Source organism: Zalophus californianus, chromosome 4, assembly GCF_009762305.2.
Source record: "Zalophus californianus isolate mZalCal1 chromosome 4, mZalCal1.pri.v2, whole genome shotgun sequence".
Classification (NCBI taxonomy): domain Eukaryota; kingdom Metazoa; phylum Chordata; class Mammalia; order Carnivora; family Otariidae; genus Zalophus; species Zalophus californianus.
Window position 1 is genome coordinate 157,225,922 of NC_045598.1, and position 18,843 is coordinate 157,244,764.

Genomic DNA, 18,843 nt, shown 5'->3' on the forward strand with positions numbered 1-18,843 from the left:
CTCTGGTCTGCAGCTGGGGTTGAGAACTGCTCGTGGAGGGGAAAGGGCACGGGCTGTGGAGTTAGACAGACTTTGGTTCAAACCCTGGGTCTGCATTTTCTAGTTGTGTGACTTAAGGTGGATTTATTAATGATTTAAAGCCTCAATTTTCTCCTTTGTCGAGGAAGATGAAGTAGAGCTTAGTGGGTTTGCATTGAAGATTAAATGAGATAACTAACAGGTAAAATATGAAATTGCCTGGCACAGAATATCTTATAAATATGTGTGCTCTTTCTCCCTTTAAGATGTAATCGTTTTGAACAGATTCCAGTGATAATCCTTTACAGAAAAGGGGGCAAGCCCCATTGACCTTCTGTCGAGAATGGAAGTAAGAGCACATTGGTATTGATCTGGGTAGATGAAGGATGAGGTCAAATCTCATTTTACTCTGTGATGGATAATCATATAAGGGTTGCAAATCACAGGTCTCTCAGAATATTCTATTGTTGTTTCAATTAAATTTTGCAGTACCATACTACAGAATTTTTTTTTCAGAATTTATATTTTAAACATCTAACAAACTTTTTTCTGAGGTATCTTTAGAAATCAAGAATTACTTGGATTTTCTGCTCCATTTACTTTTTTTATTGGCTTGTTCACCAATGGTGGCTATCAGTTGGAAGTTCACAACACTAAAGAACAAAATAATACTTGAAAATACCCAATAGAACAAGATAACTTTATTTAGTTATAAATCGGGTAATGCGGGACATGGCCCAGCCGATTGGTTTTGAATAACCTTATAGAAACTCTGTTGGAAGTCAGCTGAGCAGAGGGTCAAAGAGATCTTTTTCCTCCTGGTCCCCAAGACTGAGGAGCTCGCCTAGCCCAGGGGATGACTCAATGTTGTATTGCTCTCCCACCCCTACTTCAAGGACATGGATATTAGGTACTATGATGAAAACAAAAAATCATGTAGCCATAAGAGAACCTGGGTGGTTCAATTCAATCAGCAAAACAGTGCTCAACTCATAAGAAATAAATCCCCAATTCGTATTTTTCTTGAAAGAAAAGAAGTTAACATTTTCTTATAAAAGCTATGTGCATTCGTAGTATACATGCAATATATACATAGTGTATATATTTTATGTCCTACAGTGCAGTCTAAGTGCTCGGGCTCAGGAGGACAGATCTCTATCCCATCTCAGCTTCCCAGTTACTAGCTAGGTAGCTATCCTGCTAAGCCTCAGGTTGCTCATCCTTGGAATGAGAATGATAGTAGTGCAAATCTTATCAGAGATCTGCTGTGAGGATGAGGTGCTGGTGCTGGACACAAAGCAGTCACTCCAAGTGAGCTACCGATATTAAAAATGGGCGGGGGGTGACATATTTGGAATTCATGGTCTGGGAAGCACTTAGAACAATGTCTGGCATGGTGTTGATTGAACCCCAGCCATTATCGTCAGCGGCCCTGCCCTCTTCTTCATCACCCTAGTAGCTGATTTCATTACCTGCAACGATACCTAGTGCCGAGTTACTTTTGGAATGCTTTTCTTCTTTTCCCTCTAATTGCCAATGCATTTCTCCTAATATGTAGGATACTGTTCTGTATAGATAAAGATTTGTAATTTGTCCTGCATAACCGACCACCTGGGCCTGCATGCACACAGGCAGGCTAAAGAATGTTGTTTGTGAGACTCCTGCTGTGTGAATAACCTTGGGAACGTAATTTTTAAAATATATTATCTGGCCTCCAGGTCAGAACTGGCCCTTCTGTTCTGGAGGCTAAGAGCTACAAATCCAATCTTCTCACATCCCCCTCCTGCTGCAGGCAGGGCTGGCTGCCTGGAATGGAATCCGGGAGGGCAGGCAGACATAGCCCAGGCTCCTTGAAAATAGAGAAACATGATCACATGAAAATGCAGCTTGCTCCAAATTGCCCGTAGGCAAACAAATGTTTAATTTCAAACCCTGTTATTTGCCCTATAAATATGGCCCTTATGGGGATAGTCAGTTGGAAGTCTCACCTGAGGGGGGGACACTCCTCTCAATGGGACTTCAGCCTGGCTGTCTCCCCGGGGCTTCCCCAGCTGATGAGGTGGGAGGTTGTAAGTACTCGATTTGATGTCACTTGGCCTTGTTCTCATTTATTGCCCACTATTCCCTTTGTCTATGTGTAGATTCCTTTCCTCTTCTGTTTCTATTAGGTTTCTATAATAATAATAATAATAATAATAATAATAGTTTTCTTTCCTATTTGAAACCAAAACACGGCTGTTGTGAATCTATATAAACATATATTTTTATCCCAATATTTCCCAAAGTGACCCACAAAGGTGTCAGTCAGCTCCACACAACCATGAGACAATACTGGACTCACGGTACTCAATATACATATTCAGTAGTTAATATTTCTTTCTTTTTTAAAAGATTTTATTTATTTATTTGAGAGAGAGTGTGTGCACACAAGTAGGCAGAGTGACAGGCAGAAAGAGAAGCAGACTCCCCACTGAGCAAAGAGCCCGATGTGGGGCTCGATCTGGGATCACAACCTGAGCCAAAGGCAGACGCTTAACTGAGCCACCCAGGTGCCCCAAAATAACTGATGTTTCTTGACCACTAACCAGTACTAGGCACTTATGCAAGCACATTCATTAGCACACTTAATTCTCAAACTAATTCTTTGAGGTAGTTTCTCTTACTACCCCTTATGGCTGACACTGTGGATTGGCTACTCAAAAGTCATTTACATCCCTTTCCTTCATGACTGGAATGCTGATGTGAGGACGAGGGTGCAGCAGCCATTTTGCAACCATGGGACAGCAAGCAGGAAGACGGATGTCTCCATGCTGAGAATGTCAAAGCAGAAAGAGCCCCACAACATTCATGAGCAGCTATAAGGGCCCCGAATGGCCCAAATAGGGACTTATTATTAGATCAGAAAAATAAACCGTGAAGTAACTCTGACAAATTTTCTGTTCCTTGGGCCAAATACATGTCTAATTAATGCATTTCATGTTATGGATGAGGAAACTAAAGCTCCGTGAGTTTGGGCAACTTTTCAAAGTCATGCAACTGGTAGGTGTTAGAGACAGGATTCATACCCAAATCTGCCCAAGACCGATGCACATGCTAGTAAGCACAAAACCCGCTGCCCTGCTCTCTCATTCTCGCATTTCCATCAGGGGGTCATGGCTCATCCTTTCCAAACTATGTGTCACAGAATTCAGAGATTATTCATAGGTGAGCCTCAGAAGAAAAACTTCTCTGGTAAAATAAGAAACACTTCATCCTATGGTCCTGTTTTTGTTTTTGTTTTTGAGAACCTCGATGCACACTGTATCAAAGTTTCTGAAAAATTCTGCAACAAAGAAACCTGCCTGACTGGTTAACTCAGAGGTTCCCAAATGTATTTGCCAATGGAACACATTTTTTTTTTAAAGTGACAATCCTATGAGTTTCCTTCAGAACATTGTTCCCTGGAACACCAATTTGGGAGGTCATTCACTGAATTTTAATTAAGAGTTATTTCCTTAGTGTTGGCTTAAAGTAGAAGAAAGTGAGTCACAAGGAATTTGCTACTTTGTGAATAATATTCTTGAGGATTTTGTCCCCTACACAACTCAGGGCAACCTATGTAATCGCTAAACAGTTTCTATGAGAATTCGGGGCCGGGTCGAAATAAGCACCTCCCGAGGAAATTGTCTGCTTCCTTTTTTCTAATAATGAGAATTATGTGATTTACTGTGTCTTCTCTTCTGCTTTGGCTTTCCGGAAGCTCAGAGACAAATGGGAAACAATTGCTGGCTCAGGTTCCTGGGTTTTACATATTTATGTTTTCTTTTATCTGATCTTGATTTTCCTCGGTCATGATTCTGTATTTGAATTTTATTGGTATTATTGTGTATGTTCTTGTGACGACATTCTTTGTGGAATGGGGCGGAGTATAAACAAACACTAATCGAGATTGTCTTGAAAAAATAGGTCACATGGCCTCCTTGTCAATATGGTCATCCCTGTAATGCCTGATCAAGGAATCAAGTTAATTCATTTACATTGATACTATAAAAGTGAAATTATACTACATAATTGAAATTATGTCTTATGAATATCTAATAAAATGAGAGAAGTAAGTCTTCACAGGGGGCATATATTCCTAGAGATGAAACATAAATACCTTTTATTTGACTATATTCTAATATAAATTGAACTTTTATTAGAACTAATTGTACTTCTCTAGATTGCTGAGCTAACTCAACATCCATACTACCAAATTAGGCAACAAATTAATCACAACTGTAGGGGAGGGAAACTTTTTCCTTCTTCCCTTCTAGGGCCTTTGGCTGGTCTAATAATTAAGTTGACATGAGAAATTAACAGGAGAAAAACACATTTAATTTCCTACGTATGGGAGCCTCAAAGATATGAGGCTCAAAAAAGTGACCAAAGCAGGCAACTTTTATACCTTTTAGACAAAGAAACAACACATTTGTGAAGAATTGACACAACGAAGGGGTTTGGGCTTGGGTGGCACATTAATGAAGCAACAAGGTTTATTTATACAACCTCCTTGGCTTTGGATTCCCTATCCCTGGCCATGAGGGTGCCTTCTGTCCTCCTGGTATAGGGAGGATACCTTCACATAGGAGATTTATTTCCTGCTTTCATGGAAATGAAGGACAGTCAGAGTGTCCTTCTTGCACCAGCTGTTTCTCAAGTAACCTTAGTTTAAAATCATGTGCCAAAGTGGCATATTTTTGGGTGGCAAGTTGTGCTTTCATTCACAACCTTGCAGAAAAATAAAATCAAGAAAGGCAGACATGCCCTATGATATATATCTATTGGAGGAAACTTAATTTAGTTAACCGTGGTTGACTAACCATTACTTCCTTAACAAGGAATAGAATTGGCAACACAGAGGAGCAGTAAGTTACTCATGGGGTTGCTTACCTGTACCATTCATTAAAGGGGCAGCCCTGCAAGCTCCAGACCAATAAGCAAATGTTAACTAAGGGCACATTGTGAAATTCAGTAGGCGGATACAAAGAAATATGATACAGACGTTGACTTCTCAACTGTTGAGGGGAGAATGCTCAGGCGTTGAGTAGGAGCCGGGAGAGAGAGTTTGGAGTATATTATTTGTAGCTGCTCTCTTCTTTCAGGTAGCAAGAAGATGTCCTCCTCATGGTTCTCAGAAAAGGATTGTTGCAATATAAACTAAAAGAAAGAGAAAGTTCAATTTTAGCTTTTGGGTTTCAACATAGATCTTGTAAACTCAGGGCAGAGAAAATGGCTTGAGAAAAAAGGGTTTTCAGGAGTGCCCTCATTAACCTTGCTAGAGTTAGACAACATCAGACAGAAAGTGCAAAGACTTAAATATAGAAGTTTATTTCTCTTTCTTATTAAAAAAAAAAAAAAAAAAAAAGCCTGGTCATGTAGACCTGACATTGTCACCAGATACCAGATTCCATCTGTATTTTAGTTCCCTCCTAGTAATGGTTTACAGCCTTACGATTACCTCCTGGTACAAAATGGTTGCTAGAGCTCCAACCATTATATCCACATCCGAGGCAATAGGAACTAGGGAAAGGAAAAAGGGTTCCTTCCTACAGAGTCAGATCACTTACATAAGTCACCACAGAAGTCCCACAGAACATCATGTTGTATTTCATTTGCCAGAACTTAGTCACATGGCTACGCTTAGCTGCAAGGGAGCCCAGAAAATGTAATCTTTTGTAGGGCCTATGCACTACAAATAAAATCAGCACTCTGTTACTAAAGTAGAAAGAAAGAGTGGATATAGGGTCACAAATAGCAGTTTCTGCCACAACCCTGAAGAAGTCAAGGTATAAAATTGATACCATAAATACAAATTGAGAGTAGTCCTTGATCAAGCAATGGCAAAATTTCTCATCCAGGATGAGATAACCATCCTTTGGACTGCATGATGGAGGAGGAACAGAAAGGAAGTGAGGAGAAAATGGATGTTGTGGGTCCCAAGCAGGTTCCTATGCTCAAAGATTCATGACCAAATCCTCCAAAGAAAACTCAGATAGACTGGGGGATGCAAGAGCAGAGGTTCTGTGCCTTGCTTCCAGGTGAAAATCCAGGAGGTGACAAGCCTCATGGAATTGCCCCAGGCCTATGTGGTGAGTTATCCGTAATAGAAATGGCAGCCTGATGTGTCTAGGCAGGGAGAGCCTGAGACAACTATTAATAGATCGCCTATGACCCTAGGGTAGTTTGGGAGAACATCCAAAATGAATGTCTGCAAGCCCTTCCCATTCCATTCTGAGGAGCTCAAAGGTAGCTGACAAAGGTCAGCAAGCCTGAAGATACTTTGAGATGGAGATAAGAGGGAGGCAGGGTGACCTTCCTGGACCTACTACCAGAGACCAGATGGAGAACCCAGATGTCCTAGAAATTTCCAGGAGGGGTGATGCACATCTCCATAGATGCCGGCTGGGACGTACACCTCCTGGTCCTCAAGCACTGTGGCTCTGTGAGAGCTTTCAGAACAATCCAGGGAATGAGGTGGGGAGGGTGGTGAAAATCCTGAATGGAATGAAAAAAAAAATCCGGATCTGAATGAAAAAACTCTGATTTGAATGGGTTTTCTCTAAAATGGCTGGGATTAAGCTATGTTACTAGACAAAGTGGGGGCTTGAGATTAAATTAAATTCAGTTATAGAAAAAAAATTCTGTACCACTGAGTGTGTGGTGTGTGGACATTCCTCGGCCACACGTGCTTTCTTGGTTTGTCGCATCTCACTCTCGAGTCATTCAGCTCAGAATTTTGGCACCTTCTTTCTTCAGTGGTATGTGAGAAGTAGTGACAAATGAGCATTTTGCTATTTCGACTGAAGTTATTTTGAGTGAACAGAATTTCACTGTCACTTTGCCTCAGTAATAATTGTACCTCAGGTCTATGAGTCACAAACCCCCTCTCCACTCCCCACCGACAAGTGTCTACACCCAAGGCCCAACATGTATTTCCCAAACTTTTGCTGCATCTGAAGTGACCACTTGGTTCTGTCCTCCCCAGGGCTTTTCCAGTTTTAGTAATGGAAGTCCCGTGCCCCCGGGAATCTCTTCAACCCTTCCCAGCAAACCAGGACCATTGGTCACCCTTGCTGTGTCAGACTCACCTGGAGGGCTTGGTTAGTATGGATTCCCACGCTCCACCCTCAGAGCGTCTAATTCAGCAGCAGCGGGGGTTGAAGCCCAAGATTTTGCATTTGTTAATAAGCTCTTGGGCGATTTGATGCTGTAGGTCTGTGGGCCATGTTGTACGGGCCCAAGAAACAGGTCAGTTTTTTCCCAGTCTTTTTTTTTTTTTTTTAAGATTTTATTCATTTATTTGTCGGAGAGAGAGAGCACAAGCAGGGGGAGCGGCAGGCAGAGGGAGAAGCAGTCTCCCCGCTGAGCAAGGAGCCCGATGCGGGGCTCCATCCCAGGACCCCGGGATCATGACCTGAGCCACCCAGGAGTCCCAGTCTTAACATAATAAAGCAATGATGTTGATCCATATATTTAGTCAATGACACACTTGTGGCAAAAACTTTGACCAAGATCTTAAGTTTCTTTCCTCTTCTTTTCTAGCAATTCCCTTGCCAGGCCAGCCGTGTGGGGCTACACTAGAGCTCATCCCCTGGGGGCTTTAGTCTAGAACCTCTCCCTCCAGCCCCTCTAGAAGTTCTGTAAGCACTTAATTTTTTATATTGAATCCTTTCCTGCTAAAACCACCAAAAGAGTGTTCTGTTATCTGTAGCTGAATCGGGCTGACAAATCATGGGACCCTGGAACACAGTTTGAGAAGCAGTAAAGAAAAGGGGAGAGGAGTTTGTGCACATTTCCGGGAGCAGGGGAGAAGGAAAAGCAGAGATTTCCTGTGAGTGCCAAAGCCTGTCTAGACAAAGATGTCCATGCCCGCCTCGGCAATTTACGAGCAAAACACTTACAAACCCAGCTATAGAAAACCATATCAATACGTTCCTGAACAATTACTACAGTCAGCAAAGAAATGACATCATCCCTCCTCTCAGTCAGAACAATAAGCTTGCTCTAACTCTGTATACAACAAAAGCAAACTCTGTCTGTCTAACATATGGAAATGAACGGACTTGAAGGTCATGGTGATCCTTCTGTGGTCTAACCGGCCTCCCCCAGCACAGTGTCTTACCCTAGAAGATCACAAATCTGAACACAACTAGACACAGTAAAATCACCTGAGCCCAGTGAAGACTTCTAGAGACCCAGGTCCTGCCATGCTAAGAGGAGTAAGTACAATCTAGAAGAAGGGAGTCCCCAAATTCTCAAACATCTCCCAGGAGATCAACTTCACAGCCATTCCTTTTGATTTTTTGTTTAAGCCTTAAAAAATTCATTCATTATGTAAGGTAGAAAGGAAAAAGAGATGGCAAACATACTCTCAACTACAAGGTCACTAATTTGCTGCATCAGGCATGGTGGGGGACAAAGTAAATTATGAAATCTCAATGTAGGCAGTTCTTTTTTTTCTAATTTTTATTTAAAATTTAGTTAACATAAAGTGCAACATTGGTTTCAGATGTAGAATTCAGTGGTTTATCACTTACTTACAACACCCAGTGGTCATCATGACAAGAGCTTAATACCCATCACCTATCTAGCCCATCCCCCACCCACCTCCCTCAATCAACCCTCAGTTTGTTCTCTATCATTAGGAGTCTCTCATGGTTTGTTTCTCTCTCTCTCTTCCCCCCCCCCATATGTTCATCTGTTTTATTTCCTAAATTCCTCATATGGATGAAATCATATGGTACTTGTCTTTTTCTGACTCACTCTAGTTCCATCCATGTCATTGCAAATGGCAAGATTTCATTCTTTTTGATGGCTGAGTAATATTCCATTATACCACATCTTCTTTATCCATTCATCAGTTGATGGACATTTGGGCTCTTTCCATAGTTTGGCTATTACTGATAATGCTGCTTTAAACATCGGGGTCCATGTACTCCTTTGAATCTATATTTTTGTATCCTTTGGGTAAATAGTAGTGTGATTGCTAGATCATAGGGCAGTTCTATTTTTAACTTTTTGAGGAGGCTCCATACTGTTTTCCAGAGTGGCTGCACCAGCTTGCATTCCCACCAACAGTGTAAGAGGGTTCCCCTTTCTCTGCATCCTTGCCAACTCAATGTAGACCATCCTTAATATTAACTCAAACATGCCAATGAAATCCTTGAAATTGGGTTATGCATGTGTACAGACTCAGTGCTAGATATTAAAGTTAATACTCCTCCTGATAGGGGCACCTGGGTGGCTCAGATGGTTTAGCATCTGCCTTCGGCTCAGGTCATGATCCCAGGGTCCTGGGATCGAGTCCCACATCGGGCTCCCTGCTCGGTGGGAAGCCTGCTTCTCCCTCTCCTTCTTCTGCTCGCCCTGCTTGTGCTCTCTCACTTTCTCTGTCAAATAAATAAATAAAATCTTTAAAAAAAAATACTCCTCCTGATAAAGCAGCACTTCTGCCAAGACTTGGAGAGTGGGTCTGCATGCACTGATAACCCATCACTGCATGCACCGATAGCATTGACAAACGCAGGGAAGTACCGTACATTTTTCTCTGTTTTATTTTCCAGCTTTATTGAGATATAATTGATACATAATGTTGTGTAAATTTAAGGTGCACAGTACGGTGATTTGATACATGTGTGTATTGCAAAGTGATTACCTTAATAATGTTTAACACCTCCATCACCTCACATAATTACCATTTGTGTGTGTGTGTGTGTGTGTGTGTGTGTGTGTGTGTAGTGAGAACATTTAAGATCTACTCTTTTAGCAAATTTCAAGTATATAATACAATATTGGTAACTCCAGTCAGCATGCTCTGTGTTAGATCCTGGAAGCAGCACACATTGCATTAGCCCGACTCTCTTATGCCTTTGCAGACACCTTACACTGCCATCTTTGACTCAATTTAAAAATCCTTTTCTGACTTGCAAAAGACTTTGCAAGAGATGCTTTGCGTAAACTTGATTACTATTCTGTAAGGTCCCATTCTAACAAGGCAAAAGAATCAACATAATCCTTTTTCTGCCCCTCTCAAAATTTGGCTTCTTATCCCAATAGAAACTCTTTACCCATTGGGTTATTTAAAAGGTATAAAATCATCATATGTTGCAGCTTTTACATTTTTACTTCTGTTTTTCTCTCCTGTTACACTTGTAATGAACCTATTATAATTATTTCACCCATTTTTTGGAAGGCACTTTATATACAATTCTTCAAGTTATGGGGTAGAACAAAAGGGTAGAATCATTCTTTATCCCACTTTTAATAATAGAACAACCAGGCAGAAAATCAGTAAGGAAATAGAATTGAACAATACTATACACCAACCAGACCTAACAGACATGAATGAATCTTGAGAATGCTGTGCTAAGAGAATGTTAACCACAAAATACACACAAAATACACACATTGAGTGATCCCATTTGTAGAAACTGTTCAGAATAGGTGTATCCATAGAGATAGAAAGTATAGTAGTGGTTTCTAGAAGCTGTGGGGAGGAAACATGACTCTGTCTGGTTGGGAAGGGAGAGAGGAAAGATAGACATTCCTGTCTGGGACCTTAGTATCAGATAACTCTGTGCCCTTAGAAATGAGTTCTAACCTAAGCATTTCCTTGCAACTTTCTAAGTGAAACCAATATTAACTGCCATTCATGTGTCACTGGAATTTTGCTAAGATTTATGACATACTAGGCATGAAGTGAAGCTGGGAAGGGCACCAACGGGGCCCAAGAGGAGGCATGAAGAATGGGAAAGGAGAGGAGGGGAGATAGTCTCTTCACCCACTTTATAGGGCTGTTGCAAGCATCAAAGGATGCCGCGTCTACGCAAGTGCTTTGCATCCACAGCACACCATGTAAATGAAAGGAATCATTACTGTTTAATGAGCCAGAAGAATAGTTCACTAAATTATTAGTGTCTGACTGACTGTTCAGTTCTTATGTGTAGGATCATGCCCAGATTTTCCATAGAAAATTTTGGTCTTTGAAAGATTGGTGTGTCATAAATATAAACAGTCATTAGGTGGCATAAATTATCCTGTTACTAGGACTACGTGAGATGTCAACAAAAATCTCAAGTTCATAATAAGATTTTTCTCAGCACATTGACAGAATTTGAGACAGAATTGAGACAAGGGTGTAAAAACACTTTGTTAACTGGAAAATGCTAAACAAAGGCCAGTTATTACTATCATTTGAACTAAGTAAGTTGTATTCATTTTGCTTTTATTTTTAAATACATGTCGAAAAATACCAACCAATTTCCATTTCAGTCCCATGACAATATTTATTGGTGCCATCTGCTGGTGCTGGAAGTTCCTGAAAAATTGATGAGCTTAAGATGAACCAAATGATAAACAGCGCGGTACATGGTATTTCAAGTATATCTATTCCTCACATATTAATGTTAACATAGGTAAAGTTTCTGGCATGCATTTCTCATATTAAAATATTCTATGTAAAATATTTTGATGCTAAATAAACGAATATGTTTCATAAGCTGTAATATTCATTCATTCCAGCACTCTATTTTGAACTCTTTGGGTCTGCCAGGCCCCGGGATAAGCATTAGGGATGCAAGGAGGTGTAACTGTCTCTGCTTCCAAGTGGTCAGGGTCCTCCATTTAGTGGGGGAGAGGACAGATCCATAAACAACTAAATGTGACGATGCCCTGGGGTAAGCAAAGACCCCGATGGGGGAAACCGAAGAGGGAATCTCCCCAGTCCACGAGGTGGTGGTCTTTTCCACAAAATATTGAAATCTCCTACCTTTTCAGGGGTGGAGGAGAGAAGGAAGAATTACAGAAGAAAAATCAAACTTGAGGAAGTGAAGCTATCAGGCCAATAGAGGTAGGAATTAAAAAAAAAAAAGGCTTCCTCCAATCACAGGAAACAGGTTCAAGTGGTCTCCATGAACAATGAGCTGAATTTATTTTATTTTTTTAAGATTTTATTTATTTATTTGAGAGAGAGAGGGGGGAGGGGAGGGGTAGAGGGATAGAGAGAGAGAGTCTTAAGCAGATTCTGCATTGAGTGCGGAGCCTGAGGTGGGGCTCGATCTCAGGGCCCGGAGATCACCACCTGAGCCAAAACCAAGAGTCAGAGGCTTAACTGACTGGGCCACCGAGGCGCCCTGAGGAACTGAATTTTAAACTCTGTTTCATTTTAAATTAATTTGAGGCACCACGTGCAGCTAGTGGTTTCGTATTGGACAGCACAGACTTAGCCCCCTGTGATGCACAGCAGATCACAGAAGGGCTGGATTGCAGCTGAGAGCAATAAGCAAATCATGGCCAGAGGGTCAAAGCCAGAGAGATGTGGGTTCCCTCCCTGGCTCTCTCACTTCCTCTATGTGTAACCTTGGGCAAGAGACTCAGTCTCCGGAAGTCAGCTATAGAATGGCAATGATAATAGTACCTACTTCCTAGGAGGACAGTTATTGGCAGAACCAAGCAAGATGATGCAACCATTCAGCAAATGTCTGACGCATGGTAGGTACCCAAAAAATGTTCATTATAATTATCATCTAAATTATTTCCAAAACTTGATCGTGGGGAGGCAGGGCAAGATGCAGGGCGTCTAACGGAGCGATGGTAGGCCGATTTGGCTCCCAACACTTCTTAGAGCTGTAATTCCGTGGGTGTATTTGCTAAACAGTTTCTTTCTCCTCTGTGTTATTCTTTGTCTGTCTGGAGATTTCAGTCTTTCTATTCTTCTTATAGTATGGACTGTTTGTTTTATTCTGTTTTTTTCCTTGACTGACTTAATTATCATACTGTTAAAGCCATACTAATGTGGAAAACTGACTAATGATTACACGCTATAGAAGTCTGCAATTATGTCAAAATAATGTTTGATGGACCTGCCACAGTGATGTAAGTTTTCTTGCTAATTATTGTTTTGTTCCCAGGGGTGATTTTTCTGATACCACTATGACATGTCATGGGGCTTTACCCATAATACACTGCATGGTAAGTTTATGTCTGACTGACTTTTCCTTATTATATTCTTTTTTTAAAAAAAGATTTTATTTATTTATTTGAGAGAAAGAGAGAGAGAGAGTGCACGGGGACAAAGGGGTGGTGGGGACAGGCAGACTGAGCTGAGCGTGGAGCCAGACACAGGGCTTGATCCCACAACCCTGAAACCATGACTGAGCTGAAATCAAGAGTTGGACACTTAATCCAGTGAGCCACCCAGGTGCCCCTCCTTATTCTATTCTTAAAGATGAGATTTATAAATGTTCGCAAATGTTTTATAATAGCTCTGATACATTGTGGGGCTTGATTTATTACAAAATCTATTATTTTTGCCAAAACTAGCACCGTCTCCCACAATCTCTTCTCTTTCCATGGTTTAAGAGAGCAGACTAGCATCTGGATGCTTATTTTTTTTTAAAGATTTTATTTATTTATTTGAGAGAGAGAGAATGAGAGATAGAGAGCACGAGAGGGAAGAGGGTCAGAGGGAGAAGCAGACTCCCTGCCGAGCAGGGAGCCCGATGTGGGACTCGATCCCAGGACTCTGGGATCATGACCCAAGCCGAAGGCAGTCGCTTAACCAACTGAGCCACCCAGGCGCCCTGGATACTTATTTTTTACACAAATAACATAGATATGCCTATATATTATCAGCGGCCTGGAGAACAATATTCCGGTTGAAATTGACAGGAATTTCACAAGACATGACTACCCTTTGCAATGGTGTTGAAGGAGCATCTTGGTTCAAGTCAGAAACAGCGCTAATGAGGTACCCTGGGAGTGGAACATTCTATCATGAGGTAAAAAAAAAAATATATATATATATATTATTTTTTATTGCTCAACTACATTGTTAAACATGGTACATTTCTTAGATAACTTACAAGGGAGCGTTTTTGAGGAAAGGGTAAACATAAAAGGAATGTTGAGCCCTAAATGGAACCTAAGCCAACAATAACAAGATTAGCCTGCATGCAGCTATGAGCCTGGATAAATTGCTCTCAGTATAATGTGATGACCTGAGCACAGGCACATCAGACCTTTCACTTAAGCCGGCCAGAGTCGTGGATTGCTCTGAATATTTCCTGTGGATATGCTTTTAACACTAGTGGGAGCTCTTGACGTTAGGGGAAAAAAAATCACAAGACCCACCGTTGTTCTGCAAACTTCTCCCTCTCATGTTAGATCCAGTCCTCATGTCTAGGAGACTTTAACCTTAAGGACATCATCTGCCAAAACTTAGATCAATTTTTTTTTAAGTGCATGCTTAGCCTTAGCATAAGTCACTAGAACATGGAAGTAAATAATTTGCTACACAGTCTTCCTTTCTAACCTCTGAACAAGAGCTAAGCCAGTGCCAGGAAGTTAGTCCTGGGTCCTTTGTTACTGCTGTCTTTCAATTTTAGGTTATTTCCACACCTGTTATGTATATGAGACTGTCACTCGAAGAAAATCACACACAAAAAGCACATGAGAAGATGCAGAGGAAGGAGCAAACAATTGTTTTCCTACACTTTCGAGGACACGGAAAGGGAAATGTAAGAAAAACAGTAAAGCTTACTAAGCATTTACCTGTGACATTTGACAGTGGTATTTCTGCTTCCCAGAACAGCCTTTGTCCGGTGGTCTGTCCCCTCAGTTTCAGCTGCTGTGACACCTTGTATTCTATCTAGCACTTTATTAAACTCCCGGTGAAAAGCCTGGACAAAAGAGGGCAATTTCTCCCTAACTTTGGCCTTCTAGACCGTGGTACTTGATTGCCAATGAGAGGGTGGCCTGGCATATTCTTGGGAAGCAGAGAAGAGACTCTTACATTGAGGGATTACTTAATCTTGGAAGGGTTGAATTTCCACTTTCTTGTGCTCTCTACCGTAACCCCGACACTCCTCCATAATTCTATTTCTGATAAAAGAATAAGAGAACCTGGAAGAAGTGAATCATGAGCTATAAGCTGTCCTGGGGACCTCAGGATCCATCCCCTTCCTTACACATTGCGGTGAAGACTCTGAGACCTGGAGTAACTTGATTCAAGTTTTCTTTTGATTCTTTCCAGGACACCATGCTACACATCATGAAAATGCATTGAATTAAATTCCTAGCTTCCATTAGGTGGAGAGCAGGTAGTAGAGGGACTTATTAAATGTCAGGCACCATGCTAAGGGTTTTATGTACATTCTCTCACATAATCCTCATATCAAGTCTATGAATTATTATTATTCTAATTTTTCAGATTCATAAACTAAAGGTTGGAGAGTTTTAAGTCACAGAATAGTGAATGGCTGAGCCAGGATTCAAACCCAAATATGCAAAGGCCATTTATTCAAACTGCTATGCTACACTATGTTGTCTATGTAAAATATAACTTATTGCCAAGACATGGGGAGTAATTAGAGACCCCAGGAGACAGTGAGATCCCAGGAAACATCCAGTGCGGGAATCATCCCTTAAGAGTAATAATAATGGTGATAGCTACCAGTAACCGAGTTCCTGCTAAAGGCCAGGCCCTTTGTTTTCGTTATTTAATTGAATTATTACAACCACTCTGTGAGGTAGGGATAATTACATACCCATTTTTCAGATGAGGAAACTGAGAATTGAAGAAATTAAATAACTTCCCAAGTCACAGAGTTGGAAAGTGGTAAAATGAGACTGATAGGTAAATCTAAGTAATTTGAAATGTCCTGCTCTTACTCATTTTAAGATGAATGCCTGGCCACAGAATCTATTTAATAGCTGCCGAATACATGAATAAATGAATGGGGAAAAAATGAATGAATCGGGACTGCAATGGAATATGTACCTGTTATGTAATGCCCAAGTAGGCCTTGGGAAGAATCTCTTAAAAACAAATGAGTAACAAATATATAATGCTTTGTTTTGCTCCGAAAGGTAGAACTGGGACAAATCCGTGGAAATTGCAGACTTCCTGTGGCTTCCTGCACAGGAATCTGGCTTCAACATGTTCATTGCCTGGATGACCTTCAATCCTATGATTCAAAGATTCTATGAGAATCAGTGTCTTTATAGAGGCCTAATAATGAAGAACCTTCCAACATAGAGCTGCCCTGTAAAACAGTGATCTGATTATATAATAATATATTTGAACTGATTTAACAGGTATAGAAGCCATGAGAGAGAACTGAAGACACTTACCCAGGGTACGGAGTTAGTAAATGTCTAGTACAGGTATCTAACCCAAGAAGTCTAAAGTTACAGCCCTTTCGACTAACCATCCTACACTCCCTTTTGCTATCCAATGTAAAGGGGAAGATTGTCAGCAGGGACTATACTTAACCTTCACAAAACCTGGTGGTTGTAAGTAGCCCCCCGACACCTTTCACCAGGCTCTCTCCAGAGCACCAGATGTCACCAAATACCTCATTCATTTTCCAGGCTTCTCCCACCTCAAAGTCGTTTTTCTTACTTCCTGTTTCTAAGGAATTTCACTGTTACATTTGAAGCTTAGAACCGTGATCAGGAGAAATGTTTAAAAAGGCTCATTACCAAAAGTATGGGAGCAATTAGAAAAAAACACTCCTTTCCCAAAAGAGAATCAATTTTCCATTGTGAGAGTTTCCATCCTACCCAGAAATAGAAGTGTGCATAAATTAGGTTTAGAAAAATGTATGAGATGGGCTTATGCAAAAGGCTTCAGCAGGGAATCAAATGCTAAATAAAATGATAAAAGCAGATCTGATAGTCATGCCTAATGTCCTAGACGTGTCCAGTTTTTTTCTTCCCTGATATAGTTTCTCTGCAGCTCATGATAGTTACAAAATGTCTCAAATGACTATTTTTGTTGTTGTTGCTGAGTACAATGGACTGCCAACACTTCAATCGTAGTTAAACTAGTCCAGCAGGAAAAAAGCCAAGGAATGTCTCCTTTCCAACGTTTTCTGCAGTGTGGTAGTGTATAGCTCTCTGCTATAAGATTTCTGAAATGAGAATTCCAGTCGCCAGACTGGATGAAACATGACCAAGACATATACACTTTTCTAGAAGTTTCCTCTACCTTATTTAATTTCTCCCTCAGACCAGGCAGTATTACTCATTTCCCTACTAGTATTTTTTTTTTCTGACACCTCTTGGGGCCCTGGTACAACACCCCCTCCTCCCGCATTCCACAGATACACACAGTAGGACTTTGTCATTCTTGACTTGATGTGGGACAGTGGGAATCCTCTACTACCCCTCACCTCCAACCCACTGCTAGGGACTTGACTGCTGCCTCTAGGCAGAGTAGTATAAATACTTGTCTATCTGCTTATAGACCTTCTTTTTATTTCACCCATTTGTCTAACTAATTATTTTAGAGCATTCCTATAATCTCATCTCCTTCTTGCCTGTAGTTTTTTAAGACCCTGATAGGAACCCCTCATTTCTCCCACCTCTTGAAATTAACCATCGGGCTCTCAAACCCAAGATGCCAGTCTTGTTCAGGGAAGTTTTCATGGAATGCTTTCTTTTTCTTTTTTAATGAACTTTATATTTCAGAACAGTTTTAGGTTCACAGCAAAATTGAGTGGGAAGTACAGAGAGCTCTCACATCCCCCTGGTATACCCCTGGTCCTCACAAGCACACAGTCTCCCCCACTGTCAGCAACCCATACCAGAGTGGTGCATTTGTTACAACTGTTGAACCTACATTGACACACCATTATCAATCAGAGTCTAACTTTTTTAAAAAAGATTTTATTTCTTTATTTGAGAGAGAGAAAGAGAGAGCCGGCATGAGCAGGGGGGGAGGGGCAGAGGGCATGGGAGAAGCAGACTTCCCGCCGAGCAGGGAGCCCTACAGGATTCAATCCCAAGACTCTGAGATCATGACCTGAGCCAAAGGCAGGTATGCTTAACTGACTGAGCTACCCAGGCGCCCCACCCAGAGTCCATACTTTATGTTAGGGTTCGCTCTTGGTATTGTATATTCCATGGGTTTTGACGGATGTAAAATGGCTTGTGTCCACAGTTATAGTATCATACAGAATGGTTTCACTGCTCTACAAATCCTCTGTGCTCTGCCTATTCATCCCACTTCCCCTTCAATCCCTGGCAACCACTGATCTTTTTTACTGTCTCCATAGTTTTGCCTTTTCCTAAGTATCATATAGTTGGACTCATCCTATAATTCTTCACTTTTTTCAAATTGGCTTCTTTAGTTAGTAATATGTTTTCAAGGTTTCTTCATGTCTTTTTATGGCTTGATAGCTCATTTCTTTTTAAGTGCTGAATAATAAATATTCCATTGTCTGGATGTACCATAGTTTATTTATTCATTGACCTACTGTCTCAGTCAGCTTATGGTGCTACAACAAAATACCATAGATTGTGGGTGACTTAAGCAACAAACATTTATCCCTCACAGCTCTGGAGGCTGAGAAGTCTAAAATCAAGGTGTCAGCAGATCTGGTTCTTTGTGCTTTATGAGGGCTTGCCTCTTGGCTTGCAGATGCCCACCTTCTGGCTATGTCCTCACATGATGGAAAAAGAAAGCTTTGGTGTCTCTTCCTCTTACAAGCATACTAATCCCATTATGGGGACTCTATCCTCATACCTCATCAAAACTCAGTTACCTCCACCTCTTTCCTGCAGTGTCATGTTACTACTGAAATTTTTATTTCCCAGTAATACTGGAGGTAGTAATTAGAAGGTGTATTATTTCTGGCCAACCATAGTGGATACAACTACAGCAAAAAGGTTAATGGCTAGGCTAGAGACGCTATAGCAATTAGCTTTTAGAGCAGGGAGCAACAGGCCATGCACTTCAAGTGAAAGTTTTCAATAAAGGCTATCGTCTACTTGTGTTCATAGACTCCCCCAAATTAAGTC

At 41.0% G+C, this 18,843-nt stretch overlaps 1 protein-coding gene across 2 annotated transcripts in view; it reads left to right on the forward strand.

Moving 5' to 3' along the window:
* Positions 1-17,102, forward strand: part of BAALC (BAALC binder of MAP3K1 and KLF4) — a 117,312-nt gene extending 100,210 nt beyond the window's left edge. The window contains exons 3-5 of one of the 2 annotated variants that reach the window (XR_003517063.1): positions 12,948-13,008; positions 13,708-13,817; positions 14,424-17,102. The gene's annotated coding sequence lies outside the window, so the exon portion shown is untranslated. The remainder of the gene's footprint in view (positions 1-12,947; positions 13,009-13,707; positions 13,818-14,423) is intronic. The other variant, XR_003517072.1, reaches the window with a different exon arrangement.
* Positions 17,103-18,843: the final 1,741 nt, after the last annotated feature.